The sequence below is a fragment of the Symphalangus syndactylus genome, chromosome 22 (assembly GCF_028878055.3).
Source record: "Symphalangus syndactylus isolate Jambi chromosome 22, NHGRI_mSymSyn1-v2.1_pri, whole genome shotgun sequence".
Taxonomy (NCBI): domain Eukaryota; kingdom Metazoa; phylum Chordata; class Mammalia; order Primates; family Hylobatidae; genus Symphalangus; species Symphalangus syndactylus.
The window spans coordinates 68,390,713-68,405,963 of record NC_072444.2 but is presented as its reverse complement, the minus strand read 5'-3'; the positions used below and the strand labels follow the sequence as shown (position 1 = coordinate 68,405,963).

The following is a 15,251-nucleotide window of genomic DNA, read 5'->3' as shown; positions in this document are numbered from 1 at the left end:
CACTTGCCCAAGGTTATATTTGGGTGATAGCCAAATGTGGTGCCAAATCACGATGGGGTTTCCTGCTTCCCTTCTTCTCTTAAACATATCCTGACAATTACCACCACATTATTTTCTCTAAAACATGAGTTTCTGCTTTCCACTACCTTTCTCAAAAATCTTTAATGGAGTTTCCCTGCCTGCAGCATAAAATTTAACCCATCTGCAGTATTGAATTCTCTGCAATTAATTAGTTAATTTATTGACCAAGAATTTACTGAGTCCCATTTCTGTGGAAGGTACTGTGATAGGCAGGAGGATACAAAATTACTGCTTTGCTTTCAGGGATTCACAATACTAGATTAACTGTATCTGCTCTCCTTTGTTTCCTACTGCTGTTTCCAAAATCATTGCTGCCTTCAACCCCAGTTCCTCATTTTCCACAAAACAGCAGCCTCGTCTCAGGGCTGGAGTCAGTGCTTGGCTGGAGCCAACATTCCCTGGCTGGCTGTCCACACTCCATACACTCTTAAAGTCTTCCTAAACACTGCATTTTTGTCTCTCCCTTCTGTAGAGCATTTATTGTCTTCATCATTCATTGTGCTGCTAGATCACACTTGCTCGTATGTTCTTCTCTAGTTCAGGGAATATACCTCTTACTTCTTCATTACTCTCCTTGAGGAGCATACAGCATGGCTTGGACAAGGTGCTGTGATGTCACCAAGGAAAAAGAACCAAAATCAATAGTTCCCAAATGTGACTGCCGCTAGGATCACCTGAGGGTTTGCTCATTATTTTTTTAGAAAACATTTTGGAAACTTATCCTAGGCATAATGAATCAACATCTATCTGGGTGGGTCCAGGAATCTGTTTCCACAAAGGTGAGGCGGGTCAAAAAGCCAGGTTTGAGAAGCCTTCAAACAACTGATTCTGAAATCCCCTCCGACACTATCTACTCACCCTCTTCTTATACATAAAAAAATCACTACAAATATACTTAGTGCAGAAACTTGCAGAACACAGGAAAACAAAAAAGAGAGAAAAGGCTGTATAATCATTCCCTAATATTTTGAAGTAAATCCTTTCATTCTTTTCTCTACATATAAATATTTACAAACATATTTTACAATAGGCTTATACTATACACGCCATATCATACTTACATTCTCTTAATATTTACTAGTGTTTTATCTTGTGAAATAATGCTTTCTATAGCACAATTTACCAACTGCTTAGTATTTCATAATATAAATGGGCCATAATCTAACCTTCCCTAAGTTTGTACACATACTTCTACATTTTTCAATATTATAAATAACGTTTTGAGGGGCAAGTTTGTATACATCCTTGTGCATATCTCTGAAAATTTCCTAAGGTAAATTTCTAGATATATAACTGTCAGTACAATGCATGCACATTTTAAAGGCTTTTGCTAAATATAGCCAAAAGTCCTTCTACAAATTTTCTAAGAGTTCTGATTCAAAGCAGTAACAGGCCTCGTCTCATCATGAACTTTGACTGGCATTTCATCTACAGCTAAGTTTATATCATAAATAGTCCTTTACAGGCAGCACCAACTTCTACCCTTATAGCATACTTTACGGTGTGAAAATTGCATCTTTCGTTAAGCTTACTATAAATTTACTGGCCATCTTCCTTGCAGGTTTCCACCAACGTTAGAGAAAAGAAAATTTTAAAATAATTAATCTCCTGAAGTAACCTTTGATGAGATGTAACATGAAAGCTAAAAACCTGAAGCAGGAGAATGCTATTTTCTCATGTGATACCTTATTCTAGCCACGTGTTGAACAAATATCTGGTTCCAAATAATGTCAAAACCGATGGCAAATCTTAATAACTTTTACCGGTGGATATTAGAAAGAACAACAGTGCTACTTGTGTAGTTATCTTATGGCAGTTGAAATACTCTATACGAACACACACACAGTGTTTTTTTTGTTTTTTTTTTTTTTAGGTCTTTAACTTCTCAGCACCAGTTTTACAGAGCACCCACCGCTAAGCAAGTATGCAAAATGCAGTGCTGCTTAGCACTGGGAAATCCCCAATCTGGTGCCAGGAGGTTCATAAATACAGTAATGGACCCTCTTATGTCAAAGTGAGTACTGTTTAACAGCGTAAGTTGGAACAGCCTTCAGGATGCTTTGCAGCTGCAGGTGTTCCACTGCAAGACATCACAAACTTCATGATGACGGTTGTCACGCCAGGTCCTGGAAAGGCAACCTACTTTAGTCTGCAAAGTGAACTAAAAGGGAATTGGTTGTTCACACGTGGCCCTGATGCCACTGACATAAGAAACGCAACGACAGGAGCGATGAAGTAGGAATTTGGTGGCAGATGGTCAGGTCTGCAGGAAGTGTCCACCCAGCTTTGTTTGGCCCATATTCTGAAACAACTAGAATAAACACTTAGTGTCATAATTTATAAGCATATCAGTACCAATAAATCAGAATCATGCAAACAGTCATGTTTATTATATTCTTGTTGCTTAATATTCATGACAGTAATTTATTTTTATAGTACAGTTTCACTGTTCTCTCCACCATTGCTCTGCATTTAAGGCTGGCAAGTTGTACTAGCAGAAGTTCAGGTAACCCTTTGAAGACTGCAAAAGTTCACTAGCCTGGTCAAAAGACTTGATTTGCTCATTTAATTTTTCCCTTTTTCTCTCATAAACTTTTAAGCCACTGAGAGGAAATTTCTGGAAACTAAGTAGTAATAATACTTCTTCGACATGTAGAAAATGTGAATACTAGAGTCCACCTAGTCCTCTGGTAGTAGCTGTATAACAGAGCTCAGAAGGCAGATAGGAACATTTGGAGAGATGTAAGCAGTTAATTCTTGAATTTACTGTCAACAAAATGGATTGAATTAAGCATCGTTTCCATCTCTGCCATTCACCTTCTCGCCGCCCTCTTCCTTCTGATTCCCCACTTCAGTAGTTTGAGATCATTGCTCCTAACTACTATGGATTGTTCTGGGAGGAATGACATGAAACAACCACCACAAAGCACATTGTTTTAAAAATTCATTTAGTGCCAGAACTACAAAGATCAGTAAGACAGGTCTCCTACTCCAGAGAAGTTTATGTCAGATAAACAGATACAAAACAATATTTTCATTGGTCTGTACCTAGACACGAGACAACTTACACCCAGTTTTGTATTTAACTCAGTAGAGAAAATTTACAATTAATTGCCAGAAAAAGGAGTCACAAATATACAAGCCTGGGATCAAATTTTATTTAAAAAATTTCCCAACTAAAAATACTCTTACCATAATATTAAGATCTGCGGGTCTTGTTCTATAAGTTTGCTGTGTTTTAACAAAGACGTAAACATTTTTTAAAAAGTGGAATACCACTGAATGTGAGTAGACATAGTATTTTAATTATAATTGAGCTCTTTTTATTGTGGGTATGGAGGGTTGAAATAATGAATTTATCTTATAGACTCCATGAAAACACTTTTCTAGCACATGACATGAGGGATGAAGTGACACTTTGCTGCAGGTTCACCTTTTAATTAAATAACACATATGATGAAAGTTCTAAGAAATTTTATAATATTATTTCCTAATTCATTTGCTGGGGATTGTAATAAGGACATAGTGCCTTCTTTCTACCTTGATTGTTGTTGTTTTCTTCTAGTGATGCATTTTGCACAGAATAGGTGCTCTTAGCTAACATTCCTAAAAGATAAATTAAATGTTTGTTACAAATAAATTTACATATCCTTTAGCCTTTTCCATCTGCTAGGTGTGTTTGAATTTCACTGGTGCTTATTTTATTTTTAAAAATTTTTCCAGTGACCCAGGCACAAGAACGAGTACCTGTAATGTTGCCTTGGATACAGAAAGCAATTAAAAAATGTTGAATTTGTTTTAAATTGAATAGTCAAGATGGAAGTCTTAATAATGAGGTTTTGAGACCATGTGTATGAGCAGAGGAATTCATTTGTGTTCTGTTTGGTTTCCTCCCATTGTAGTTTTTAACAACATAAAGTCTTTATCTGAACTACATCTAAATCTACTAATTATCTCATTTATTAATAGACACTTGTAATCATTTTTTCTTTTCAAATTAGTCAAAAACTATAGTTGTGTGGTTAAGAGTAACAGCTTTGGAATCTTCCAGTTATGGGTTCGAATTCTAGCTCTGCAAATTCCCAGCTGGTAGCCTTAGGAAGGCTATTTAATATTGATTAGTCTAAATTTCCCAAATGGAAACAACAGGAAGAATAATATTGACCACAAAGGAGTATTATAAAAATAACCTTAAATAGTGAAATGTACACATAACAATTGGCTGTACGTAAGTAAAAGTATGGTAAGTATACTAGAAATTGGAATTGTAATCATATGGACAGTTACGGGGTTTATTTAAATTCCCACTAGTCTAATAGTTTAGTTTATAGTATTTGTGATTCAAATTCTTTCTAAATGTTGTCCAAATCACTTTGTAAATTTGGAATGTCTCTAAGTTTTTTTATCGGCACAGTATTTGAAGTTCCTCCCCAAATGTTTTAAATTTTTATCTCTAACGGCTCCATTGTTTTAAATGGCCTTGCAGTTTGTCTTATATGGTTTTGAATGTATTTGAGGATGTAAATATGGACTTGGAAGACAAACTGCTGAGGTTTGTAAATATCACAATACCAGGAGGAAGGCACAATGAATTTGTAGTTAAAAACTTGGGTTTTGGTCCCAGTTCCTGTTGTTATGAGACTCAGGTGACATAAGTCTTCTGAATACGCAAAACTTAATGGAAAATTCTCTTGTACCATGGTACAAGATGGTGTGCACATTTCGGCATGAAAGTTTAAAAGTGTACAAACTTATCTGAGGAATATGGTAGAAGTGAGAACTTGGACTATAAATTCAATTTCAGATCCCAATTGTATAATATTTATAAGGAAAAAATCAAATCTTTTATCATAGTAATAGGAAGATATTGTGAGAATATAGGAGGAAGATTTATTCTGCACTGATAAAGTTGTACAAATAAAACAGTCCACTGAAGTATGATTTCTCTTATTCACTGAATGTATGCATCCCCAAAATTAATATGTTGAAGCCCTAACCCTCATTGTGATGGTATTTGGAGAAAGGTCTTTGGGGGCAACGAGGTTTAGATAGGGTCATGAGGGTGGGGCTCTCCTGGTAGGATTAGTGCCCTTACAGAAAGAGGGAAAGATCAGAGCCCCCTCTTTCTTGTATTTGAGGAAGCAATGATCTTGTATTTGAGAAGGTGGCCATCTGCAAGCCAGGGTAAGGGCCCTCACCAGGAACTGACCATGCTGGTGCCCTCATCTTGGACTTCCAGCCTCCAGAACTGTGAGAAATAAATTTCCATTGTTTAAGCCACACAGTCTCTGGTATTTTGCTATAGCTTCCTGATCTGACTGAGACAATTTCCAAACCTTAGGTGGGCACATTTGAGGGAGTGTGATCTTGGTGATGAAGGGTCTGGAAACTTTGATTCATGATAAATTATTGAAAGTGCAGAGGAAGAAAGGAGAGCACTGAACAGGCTCTGCGGGTTACACTTTAAGTGTTTTAAAAATATTTAAGGGGCTGTTTGTTAGAAAAAGATCCTGCTGGAAATCTGACATTGACCAAAGTGGTTTTTCTAGTTGTGCTCTGGCTTGTCTTTCTCCTTGGTGTGGAGCACTGAGGGGGCCCAGCTCGCAGAAGCGCTGAGCATCACAAATCCAAGCTTACAGACAGGAGCTTCTGAAGTCTTTCTGGGTCTAATATTTGTTCAGGATCATTCTTCTTTTCCTGACGACTTTTTCTAAAACATTTTCATGACATGACATAAGCACATGGAAATTTCCAAAGAATATTTAAATGAGGTAATGGTTTCTTCTTAGATGCCAATTAGATATTCAGAGAATAATACACAAAAGGTGTCAAAGAATAATGTTACCATTGTGCCTAGAGTTAGGGACCTGGAAGAAAAGATTAAAAGATTGTTGCTTTCATCTCTTTGTAAGACAGTAACCACCTGCAACTAGCGGGACAGATGGCACTAATTAGATCTGCCCATCCGTTACTTGGCAGAGGAATGGGCTGGAAATGGGAAAGGGTCAACCTTTCACCTGCTGGACACTCAAGGTGAGAAGAAAAAGGAAAAGGGCCAAGAACTAACTGTCTGGCTAGAGAGTAATCATGGACTCAGGCTTCAGGTATTTGATCTTTTAGAATTCCAATTTCTGAAAAATAAAGGTGTTATATGTAATGAAATAGTTGGAAGTGGGAGGAACTACACATTTAAATAGAAAACTATAAATAAGCCAACGGAAAGAAAACACTCATAATTATCCAATATAATTTTTTATAGTTCATAGATTAAAAAATATATATATATCATCTGCTGTCATCCTTCCAAACATATTACTTTTACTCTTAAACCAGCACCACTACTTATTTTCTACAATAGCGTATTCGTTTTCCATGTTTCTCTTTAGAAAGTGTAGGTAGAAAATGTATGAGCCTATCCTTAGGGAAAAATTCCATTCTCTAAACCACATGGCAATTCTCAGTGTGGATATTCCACTGGTCCAACGTGAGCAGAATTCCCCCGGGAAATTTATAGTACTCCAGGAGCCATCATATCTAATGTTTAACTCTGCAGGGCAATAGGAATGAGCCAGATGAAGAAAAGCCACAATTCAAGGCGCTTATGATAGTCCTAGAAGCTATTTAAGGAAAATTCTTTTATTGACAGAGGAGGGCTGGAGAAAGGAGAAGTGCTTGAGCAAATGAGAATGTCTGAATGTGGGCAAACAAGAGAACCGGGTAAAGTATCCATTCTTATTCCACAACAGGCTTTGAAATAGCACATAAGGCTGGGCATGGTGACTCGGGATTATAATCTCAGCACTTTGGAGTGCTGAGGCAGGAGGATTGCTTGAGTCCGGTAGTTCGAGACCAGCCTGGGCAACATAGTGAGACCCTGTCTCTACAAAAAATTAAAAAAAAAAAAAAAAGCTCCTGAGAATTTAATAAATATGAAAGTTCTTTTGAGATAATTAAAAAATAAAAAGTCTGCCTTTCAAAGCTAGAATATTGTGTTGTATGAAAGGAGAGAAGGTTAGCACTCCCCTTGACAAGGATGGAAGAGGCCCTTGGGCCTGACAACACGCATACAGTTAAGGCATTGCCACGTGGCATCTAACCATCGTTTTTAAGAGCTTCTGCACAGCAAAAGAAACTACCATCAGAGTGAACAGGCAACCTACAGAATGGGAGAAAATTTTTGCAACCTACTTATCTGACAAAGGGCTAATATCTAGAATCTACAATGAACTCAAACAAATTTACAAGAAAAAAACAACCCCATCAAAAAGTGGACGAAGGACATGAACAGACACTTCTCAAAAGAAGACATTTATGCAGCCCAAAAACACATGAAAAAATGCTCATCATCACTGGCCATCAGAGAAATGCAAATCAAAACCACAATGAGATACCATCTCACACCAGTTAGAATGGCCATCATTAAAAAGTCAGGAAACAACAGGTGCTGGAGAGGATGTGGAGAAATAGGAACACTTTTACACTGTTGGTGGGACTGTAAACTAGTTCAACCATTGTGGAAGTCAGTGTGGCGATTCCTCAGGAACCTAGAACTAGAAATACCATTTGACCCAGCCGTCCCATTACTGGGTATATACCCAAAGGATTATAAATCATGCTGCTACAAAGACACATGCACACGTATGTTTGTTGCGGCTCTATTCACAATAGCAAAGACTTGGAACTAACCCAAATGTCCAACAACGATAGACTGGATTAAGAAAATGTGGCACATATACACCATGGAATACTATGCAGCCATAAAAAATGATGAGTTCATGTCCTTTGTAGGGACATGGATGAAACTGGAAAACATCATTCTCAGTAAACTATCGCAAGGACAAAAAACCAAACACCGCATGTTCTCACTCATAGGTGGGAATTGAACAATGAGAACTCATGGACACAGGAAGGGGAACATCACACTCTGGGGACTGTTGTGGGGTTGGGGGAGGGGGGACGGACAGCATTAGGAGATATACCTAATGCTAAATGACGAGTTCATGGGTGCAGCAAACCAACACGGCACATGGATACATATGTAACAAACCTGCATGTTGTGCACATGTACCCTAAAGTATAATAATAGTAATAAAAAAAGCTAGAATATTGTGTGGCAACTGAAAGAAAAAGCGAAACATTTCCAGTTTGGAGAATGAGTGTGTGTGTGTGTGTCTGTCCCTGTGTTCAACTGATAACTCTTTGAACATTTTAGTTGATAACTCTTAACATTTTGGGATCTACAATGTTACAAATTTCCCAACTGAGAGAAGGCATCACTTTGGAGTTGGCTCTTCTGGTGCCACCGTGAACATCACAGATTTGCTAATATTTAGTTGAAGCAAGGCAAGCTCAGGTCGGAGAAGCTGGATAGCATTTGGGTTATGATGAAGGCGTAAGTTCTATAATAAAGTGATAGGTTTTGGATTATTCAAGTGGGGTTGGGCTTGAGAACAGCTGGCAGAACAAAGGAGAAATGTCATGAGATGAAGGAAATGGGATCCCTGGGTCATGAAGCAAGAGAATATCCTGTCATATGAAACATGTTTGGTGCCGTGTGAAATTCTCAAAGCAAAATATTAAAGCAGAATGAAGATGGCCACTTTAAGACAATAATTTGAAATGGCTTTTCCAGAGAAGTGGAAAGATTAGTGAGAATATGGACAGCAAGGTCCTCTGAGACTGTTAACTAAAGGACACTCTGATTATATTCTAATATGCTAATACCAGTGAACTTGATACTGTGTGCCAGGGACTCTGTAAATAAGTGCATTTCATGAAATTCTTTTTACAATTGCCATGGTGAAGATATAACTTTTCCCTCCATTTTATAGATGTGGAAATGAAGGCCTAGAGAGATTAAATATTTGCTCTAGGTCTACATAGTAAATGGTGGAGACAGGATTTGAATACAGGTGGTGGTGTGTGGTGCAGGTACAAACTTTGGCTTAGCTGATGAGAGTAGACTTCCCTGAGGACTTGACAGGGGAGTAGCAATCTGGGACAGTGTGTTCGGTAGACAGATGGAGCAGTCAAAGACCTTCAATGTGCTTGGGGTATTCAAAGAAGAGCCAGGGTACCAATGGGCTGGAATGCAATGGGCAAGGCAGGGAACAGTAAATGATGAAGTTGGAGAGCTTGTGGGTGACCAGATCATAAAGGACTTTGAAGACCTTGGAAGGAATTTGGATTTTTCTCAAAATGAAATGCAAGCCAGTTATATCAGTTTGCCTGTATTTTAGAACTAGAATCATGCTGGGTTGGGTAGAGAAAAAAATATGGGAAATAGGAGAGACCATTCTCCTAGAGATGGCCTGAGTCAGAGTTGGGGGTAAGTGGGCAGATATTTTGGAAGACTCATCAGTGGGATCACAATGTGGTGTCAAGGAAAGCATAAGAAATGAGGCAGAAGCCTCAGTGTAGAGTAGAAGGCCTCCCAAGCTTCAGTTTTATTACAATCTATTGATGCAGTAAAGTTGATAACAGGCAGTGAAAACCAGCCACTCAATTCCACTATTAGAAGAATAGGTCAAGATAACTGCTTTCCACCTAAGTTTTGAGGAGAAATTTTGCATTTTGTTATCAATTTTTTAAAAGCAGCTCTATTCAGTAGAAGTAAGGATGCTAGGAAAGCTGACTCATGAAGGCTGCCTGGCTGGTTGCTCAGCTTGAAGAGTTTATTGCTTTGAAAAAGTGACCTTAAGTAGACGGAAGAAAGGAGTGCAAATAAAATAAAAGTTTTAAGGAAAAGCAAAAAGACAAGCACATTTTCTAATGGAGCTGATGTCTTACCACTCAATTAATTTCTGAGTCAAGGCCCAATCTTAATTCTGAATCGCCTTCTAGTTTCACTTATAAAGGGCTTTTCATTAAGCCAAATTAAGGAGATGGAGGTCCAGTTGTTTATCATCTAGCACTAAACCATTCTTACAAAAAGACACCTGTGCAAGCCATTTGGCTCTAGTCAAGTATTTTTCTTCAATTTAATTATGAATACAATTAGAATGAGTTAAGAGACAGGCTAGGCATTAGCCATAAAATTTCCATGCATGCATGCCTGCACACACACACACATTAAAAAGCAACCACAACAAAAATACTCACCATGTCTGTGAGAATGTTAGCTTGCAGTGGAAACTAAAAAAAGTCTTTGTAAAATTTACCTTTGTTTCAATTTCAAATTTCCTTGAAATGCTGCAATAGAGGATATTTTTATACTGCATTATTTTTACATCTCTGGTTTCTTTGTGATGAACCTTTACACCCTGCTTTTTCTCTGGTTTTAAGGCAATTTGTCACTATCATACTTTCATGTTTAGCAACCATTTTTAGTCAAGTGCCTTGCAAGCTCTGTTTCTTTTCTCCTAAAGAGTGTCATCATGGAGTTGATGATGCATCAGAAATAGTTTGACCAAAGGGCAAGATAAAGTCAAGAGTAAAGAAAATATTTGCAAATATACTTGACTGGCTTTTCCACCGACAATTACCTATTGAAACTATACTCTAAAGGCAAAATGGAATAAAGGCCATAGTGGGGGAAAAACCATTAGAACATGCAATAGGTACTTTTTGCCACAGGGCAATGTATTTAACTTAAATTATTTTTATCTGACGATGGTGTGGCTGATGTATAGACAGGGATATGAGTTCCGTTTAAGGACTAGGCATAGGATAATCTCTATTTTTGGTGACTAATAGTCTGCATTTTAATGGTGCTCAGTTGATATTATGGGTGCCATTTCTCACAACTTGTTTTACTCCTTAATTAATCATTTTTAAAAAACAGGCATTTAAAAAACACTCTCTTCAAAGACATGTGTGATTGTGGCCTTTAAATTGAAGACTTGTATGTAACATCATTACTATCTCAATTTAGCGCTGACTTGCCTAATCTCTGTGTCCTATGCATACATACATTCATATGTGTATATATATGTGAATACAATATATATGTTCATATGTTTTTATATATTACTATTAGATATATTTACTTAGTCAAGCCAGAAAAAAAACACCAAAAGAGATGGTACTGGAATCATAAATTTGCTTTTGATCACGGAGTTAGCATTGATTGCATTCTAATAAAGGAAAATGTATGGAACATTGCCCAGGAGTGGGAGGAAAAGTTATTTTTGTATACAAAGGGCAACTTTGGAAACTTACAATTCAACAAATCAACAACTGCCAGCTCACATACCCTGATTTGATTGTTACACACTGTATACATGTATCAAACCATCATCTTCTACCCCGTAAATATGTACAATTATGCATCATTTAAAATAATAAAAGCTAAAACAGCTAGAGAAAAATTAGACACCTTAAGGCAGAATATATTTAAAAATGCAAACTTCTAAAAATAATAACTGCAATGCCTGAGATTAAAAAAAATTCACTGGCTGAGACTAACAACAGATGTTGAAGAAAATGGTATTAGTCCACCTGAAGGCACAGCAAGATCCATAAAAGACAAAATGGATAAACTGGACTTTATCAAAATTAAAAATGTCTGCTCTTCTGAAAACACTGTTAAAAGAAGGAAAACAAAGCCATAGAATGGGTGAAAATATTGGCAAGTTATATATTTGATAAAGAACTAACATTAAGAATATATAAGGAACTCTTGAAACTCAATAGCAAAGAAATAGACAATTTTTTTGAAAAAGTAGAAGGTTTCTTAACTGCAGAAAATAATGGAATGGCCAATAAGCACATGAAAAGATGCTTAGCGTCATTAATCTTTAGTGAAATGCAAATTAAACCACAGGATACCACTTCACACATAGAATGGCTAAAATTAAAAACACTGACCACACCAAGTGTTGCTGAGGATGTGGGGAAACTGGAACTCTCATACACTGTTGACAGGAATTGAAAAATGGCTCAATGACTTTGGAAAACAGCTTAGCAATTTCTTAAAAAGTTCATATATACCTACCATATGAACCAGCTCTCCACTTCTAAGTATCACCAGGAAGACTAAAAGCATTTGTCCATACAAAACTTTGTATATAAATGTTCACAGATTTGTAAATGCTTCATTTGTAACAATCAAAGACTAGAAACAACCCGAATATCCATCAACAAATAAACAAATTGTGTTATATTCAAATAATGAAATATTACCCATTAACGAAAAATGAACTCTTAATATGACATGGATAAGTCTCAAAATAATTATGTTGAATGAAAAAAAGCCTCTCCCCCAAAAGAGTGCATACTGTATGATTCCATTTATATAAAATTCTAGAAAAAAATCTAGAAAATGTAAATATATCGATAGTGACAGAAAGCAGATCAGCGGTGCCTTGGGATGGGAGTGCAGGGCGGGTGGAAAGGGGAAGGAAAGAGGATTGCCAAGGATTAAGAGGAAACTTTTGGGGATAATAGAGATGTTCTTTATCCTGGTTGTGGTGCATACATTTGTCAAAACTTATCAAAGTTATGCTTTTAAAACATGCAGTTCATTGTATGCCAATTATACCTCAGTAGAACTAGAAAAAAAATCCTCAATTATTAAAAATTAAAAATAAACTATAGAAAGATTAAGAAAGGGTGGGAAAAAGTACATGCTCACCTTATGAATGGAAGAGTTAGCAGATATTGTTGAATGTTGATGAAACAAGAAAAAGAGGTTTAGGCATATTATTTAGCTTGCAATTATAATATATGGCTACAATATACTAAAAGAAGTGGAGTAGAATGAAACAATATTAGGTAACAGATATTATCCACAGTTGATAAATCAAAAGTAGAGATATTATCTAGAGTTGTGAAAGTAACCAGAAGAGATAAAAATTAAAATCATTAAATGAGGTTTCCTCTCACGAGTAGGTCAGGGGATATGATGTGATAGGGCCCAATTCATTGCTTTTCATCCTAACTTCTTCTGTAAGATTTTGTTTGTTGAATATTGTAATTTGATCAAGTAAATAATTATAAGAATCTTAATAAAATTAAAATACCCATATGAAATAGAAAAGTAACATTGTGTACATATAAATAAATTTCAAAAGGAGATGTTGAACAACTGATCATAGAAATCAGAGTGCAGGGTTAAAATGTACCCAGAGAAGTCAACATTTAAGGCATGAATGCTTTTAATATCTAGTACTAAACATTGAAATATCACTCACTCTTGGAAAGTTCTACTTTATTTCTAACCTAAAACTCCAATACTGAAATTTCTGACCATTAATTTAATTCTAAACTCAGGTTTTAAAATGTAGAAAAAATGGTTGTAGTCTTACATAAGATGACATAGGACATATGGGTCTTCTGTGGGATGATATAAAATATAGATACTTGGCAATAGCTATTGCTCAAGGCAATATACAATGATACAATTTATGTTTGTATTTGAATGCCAAGTCTAGTTTTTTGAGCTATGTGCATTTAGAACTCCTCTAAAAACTAATTTCTTTTAAAATAGCTTACTGAGTGCCTAACATGGAGTAAGAAAATACTGTTCTATTTCATTCTCATAGTAACTACTTTATGAGCTAGAAATTATTGTGCAGATGATCTTTCCATTTCTCCAATATCTTCTGCTTTCTTATTTTGAGAATTACATGAGACAATTATTAGAAATGCCAATGGGTTTTTCTCCTCCCTTTCTCTTTTTCAGGAACTTTGGAAAAATGCAGACATTAAAACAGAAAAAACATTGCTTGTTGTCTTTTTTCTTGGGATCTGTAGAGTTACCAGAAGAAAAAGATGGGAACAGTGGTAAAGTTAGTACATTTCCTAGGATTTAGATCTACTGGAAATGTCTGGACCCCTGCAGGCCTCTAGCCACAAGATTGCATCACCTATCATAAAACTCCCTGGCTGTGCTTTTCTACTGAGTTCACATTTACAGTACTAATAATGCCTTCAGCACAAGTCATTTCCAGGGAATTAAGTCCTTGCAGTCAGTGGGTTAAATCCGCATGAAATAACCTGCAGGTGACCCAATTGGATTGACCTCAAGTATAGAATTTCAGATCAATAGCTGCTGTACTTGGATTCTGAGATATAAAACAATCCCTAGTGTTTTTGTTACCCCAATGAGTATTATCAGACAAGGGATTACTATGGCAATGGCAGGGTCTTATGATATTAATGGGGTTTTTTTTTGGTCCAAAAAGAAGTTATTTTAAAAAGTAAATGCCTTCTGTTCACTCTTCTTGGACTATTTGATAACTTTCAAACACATAATAAAAATTAAAGTAATTCAGACTGCACCAGTGGTCATTAATTGCTTGTACTAGAAATAGCATTTTCTCCTCAGATGCACAGTATTCCAGTTGGATGCAAAATTCCGTTTGGTCTAACCACCTTTTAACTCTTCAATGAAAGAGTAACAGATCTCTCAATCTGGGGCCAAATAATAAATGTTAACTCTTCACAAACTGGGCTTGGGAGTAATAAAAGAGAAAAGGGAGATAATGTTATGACAACATGTACCATGACATCAACTGACACGATGTTTTACTTGTGTGTAACCAAAAAACAGAAACCATTTTAAGTATTTACACCAACAGAGGGAATTAATTGGATGCAGAGTATTGGTTACCCGTATAAAGAAGCAGCTGAGAACCAGATAAAGAAGAATGGAGTAACCAAGAAAGTAGACACACCAGGAAGCCACTACCTTCTCCAGGCTGGGAAAGCAAAGAAAGGAGAGTCTGTGTCACCAGATGGGAGCTGAAACCAGACAGGCCCTGTCTGGTCAAAGCTGAAGCTGTAAAAGGGAAGGAGCCTCAGGCTGAAAAGCTACCTGAGGTAGATGGGTGGCAAGGGTGAACGGGTTGGGGATAAACTCATGAACTGCTGGCCTTTGTCTTCTCTCTCTTTCTGCTATCTCCTTTCAGTGGCTTTGACCGGGTGCAACAGCATCTCAAGGGCACATGTAAGTTTGGAGATTTCTCAAAGAACTTAAAACGGAGCTACCACTGGGCCCAGCAATCCCATTACTGGGTATATATCCAAAAGCACACAAATCGTTCCACCAAAAAGACACAAGCACTTGAATGTTCATCGCAGCACTATTCACAATAGCAAAGATATGGAATCAACCTAGGTGCCCAGTGATGGTGGACTGGATAAAGAAAATGTGGTACATACACACAGAATACTACACAGCCATAAAAAACAATGAAATCACGTCCTGTGGAGCAACATGGATACAG

General features: G+C 36.8%; 1 protein-coding gene and 1 pseudogene across 6 annotated transcripts in view; one reads left to right on the top strand and one right to left on the bottom strand.

Annotated features, from left to right (window-relative positions):
- The window catches only part of ARHGAP15 (Rho GTPase activating protein 15), a 638,954-nt gene that overhangs the window by 119,509 nt on the left and 504,194 nt on the right, over nt 1-15,251 (bottom strand). The gene's annotated exons all lie outside the window — the stretch shown is intronic.
- LOC129472778 (uncharacterized) lies at nt 7,071-7,189 on the top strand (annotated as a pseudogene).